Source organism: Oxyura jamaicensis, unplaced genomic scaffold (assembly GCF_011077185.1).
Source record: "Oxyura jamaicensis isolate SHBP4307 breed ruddy duck unplaced genomic scaffold, BPBGC_Ojam_1.0 oxyUn_random_OJ65788, whole genome shotgun sequence".
Classification (NCBI taxonomy): Eukaryota; Metazoa; Chordata; class Aves; order Anseriformes; family Anatidae; genus Oxyura; species Oxyura jamaicensis.
The window spans coordinates 157-3,535 of record NW_023307947.1 but is presented as its reverse complement, the minus strand read 5'-3'; the positions used below and the strand labels follow the sequence as shown (position 1 = coordinate 3,535).

Below are 3,379 nucleotides of genomic sequence, written 5' to 3'. Positions count from 1 at the left end.
CCCGTGCCGCAGACGAGTGCTTCGAGGCGCTGCGCATCGACGCCTTCTCCAGCCCCCCCGAGCTCCCCGACGTGATGAAGCCCCAGGACTCCACCGGCGGCGCCAACGAGACCCCGGTGCAGTGAGGGGGGGGCCGGGACCCCCCCCAAAATCCCCCCACCCCCCGACCCCCCCCGACCTCGGGACCCCCCCGGTTCCCCCCCAAATAAAGCCGCCCCCCCCCCTTCCCCCAACCCCCCCCTGTTGTGGGCGCTACCTGCGGCTCCGGCTCGTCCCGCGCCAGCGTCCTGCGGGGTCCTGGGGGGGGCAACGGGGGGTGGGGGCGTCTGGGGGTCCTGGGGGGCATTTTGGGGGTCCCGGGGGGCATTGTGAGGGTCCCAGGGGGCATTGTGGGGTCCCGGGGGGGCATTTTGGGGTCCCGGGGGGTACTTTGGGGCCCTGGAGGGGCATTTGGGAGTCCCGGGGGGGGGCGTTTGGGGGTCCAAGGGGATACTTCGGGGTCCTGGGGGGGTGTTTGGGGGTCCCATGGGGTCCAAGGGGTATTTTGGGGGGTCCCATGGGGTATTTTGGGGTCCCAAGGGGCATTTGGGGGTCCCCTGGGGGTGATGTGAGGTCCTGGAAGGGTGCTGGGGTGGGGGGGGGGATTTAGGGTCCGGTGGGGGGCACTTGGGGGTCCCGAAGGGGCATTTTTGGGGTCCCATCTGGAATCTGGGGGGGTCCACGGGGTGATTGGGGGGGGTCCACAGGGGGAGGGGGTCCCGGGAGGGGTCTTGGGGGTCTCCAGGGGGGTCTTGGGGGGTCCCAGGGGGTATTTGGGGGAGTCCTGGGGGTACCTGGGGGGGGTCCCGGGGGTACTTGGGGGGGGGTCCCGGGGTATTTGGGGGGGGGTCCTGGGGGTATTTGGGGGACCCGGGGTGGGATTTGGGGTCTGAGGGGGGGGGCACTTGGGGGTCCCGGGGGGTGTTTTGGGCGCTATGGGGCAGAGGCACCGGGGAGTCACCGAGGGGCCCCGCCCAGCGGACACGCCCCTCCCAAGAAGCCCCGCCCACCCCCGCGCCAAGCCCCGCCCCCTCCCCACCGCGCAGGCCCCGCCCACCCGCAGAGACCACGCCCACGGCTGCCGTTGGCCTTTTGTCTTTATCTGTAAAACGCGGAGAAAGGGGGCGGGGCTTGAGAAAGGGGCGGGGCTGTGGAAAAGGGAGGGGCTTAGAGAAAAGGGAGGGGCTTAAAGACAGGGGCGGGGCTTGAAAAGGAGGGGTCAAAACAAGGGGCGGGGCTCGAGAGGGAGGAGGCGGGGTTTGGAGGGGGCGGGCGTGGCTCGGAGGGAAAGGGGCGGGGTTCAAAGGGAAAGGGGGCGGGGCTTGCCTTCGGGGGGGCGGGGCTGCAAGAGAAGAGAGGGAGGGGGGCGGGGTGAGGGGCGGGGCTTGCTGCCCCACGGCGCCCCACGGCGCGGCCCCTGCCCCACACCTACCGGCCGCCCGCGGGCTCCGGGCAGCGGCTGCGGCGTCCTCGGCGCGAGCGGCTCCCTGCGGGGACAGGGGTCAGCCCCACGGCCAGCCCCACGGCCGGCCCCACGGCGGGACCCACGGCGGGACCCACGGCCCCCGGCCGGACCCACAACCCCCGGCCGGCGCGACCCCCGGGCAAACGGCACGGTCCCACGGATTTCCAGCCCCATAGATCCTAGCCCCATGGATCCCAGCCCCATAAGTTCCAGCCCCACGGATCCCAGCCCCACGGATCCCAGCCCCACGGATCCCAGCCCCACAGCTTCCAGCCCCACAGATCCCGGCCCCATAAGTTCCAGCCCCACGGATCCCAGCCCCACGGATCCCAACCCCACAGCTTCCAGCCCCACAGATCCCAGCCCCACAGATCCCGGCCCCACAGATCCTAGCCCCATAGATTCCCAGTCCCACAACCCCCAGCCCCCCAGCTCCCAGCCCCCCACATCTCAGCCCCACAGCAGTAGGGCCCTGGGGCCCCCAGCCCCCCAAGTGGGCCCCATGGGCCCCCCAAGCAAGCGTCGCCCTCCCCACCCACCCCCCAAGTCCGCCCCCCAAGTGGGCGCAGCCCCACTGACCCCCCCACCCCCACCCCCCAGCTCTGCCCCATAGCCCCGGCCCCATAGCCGGGCCCTGGCCGTCTGCCCCCCAAGTGGGCTCAGCCCCACGTCTCTGCCCCACAACTGCCACCGGCCACGGCACCGCCCCACGGCTCTGCCCCCCAAGTGGGCACCGCATGCACCCCACAGCAAAGACCCGGGTGGGAACGGCCAACGTCCGGCGGGCCCCATAGATCCGTGCCCCATAGATCCGTGCCCCACAGACCCCTGAGCCCCACAGCCCCATAGATCCGTGCCCCACAGACCCCTGAGCCCCATAGATCTGTGCCCCACAGATCCGTGCCCCACAGATCTGCGCCCCACAGCCGCACGCCCCCCATAGATACGCACCCCGTACATCCGGGCGCCCCACAGATCCGCGCGCCCCATAGATGTGCGCCCCATAGATCTGCACCCTGTAGACCCAGGTGCCCCCGTGATCCACGCGCCCCACAGATCCCTGAGCCCGCCCCCCACGCCCACGCGCCCCACGGATCCGCGTGCCCCACGGATCCGCGTGCCCCATAGATCCGTGTGCCCCATAGATCCACGCGCCCCATGGATCCCCTGTGCCCCACAGATGTGTGCCCGTGGAGCGGTGCTGCCCCACAGATTGCGCACCCCACAGACCCATGGCGCCCCATAGATCTGTGCCCCATAGATCTGCGCCCCATAGACCCTCACCCCATAGAGCCTCACCCCATAGATCTCCACACCCCATAGATCCACCCGCCCCATGGACCCACCCACCCCACTGATCTCTGCCCCACAGATCTACGCACCCCATAGATCTGCGTGCCCCATAGATCTCACCCCATAGATCCTCGCCCCACAGATCCCCACCCCACAGATCCTCACCCCCCCAGACCCCACCCCATAGACCTACCTGTGCCCCATAGATCCGTTCACCCCACATCCCCTCCCACCCCCTTGCGCCCCACATCGCCCCACACTGCCCCACACCTCCCCATGTGCCCCACACTGCCCCACATCACCCCACACTGCCCCACATCACCCCACACCGCCCCACATCACCCCACATTGCCCCACACCTCCCGATGTGCCCCACACCGCCCCACATCACCCCACACCGCCCCCCACATTGCCCCATATCTCCCCACATCTCCCCACACCTCCCCGTGTGCCCCACATCGCCCCACATCTCCCCACACCTCCCCGTGTGCCCCACATCTCCCCACATCTCCCCACATCACCCCACACCGCCCCACATCTCCCCACCCCGCCCCACACCTCCCCACGCCCCCCCCCGCCGCT

At 70.6% G+C, this 3,379-nt stretch overlaps 1 long non-coding RNA gene across 1 annotated transcript; it reads right to left on the bottom strand.

Moving 5' to 3' along the window:
- Positions 1 to 1,118: 1,118 nt before the first annotated feature.
- Positions 1,119 to 2,622, bottom strand: LOC118159043. Its single transcript, XR_004746979.1, has 2 exons — positions 2,456 to 2,622; positions 1,119 to 1,526 (listed from the first exon to the last, which is right to left on the bottom strand). It is a non-coding gene; the product is annotated as an uncharacterized LOC118159043 (long non-coding RNA).
- Between the last annotated feature and the right edge of the window lie 757 nt (positions 2,623 to 3,379).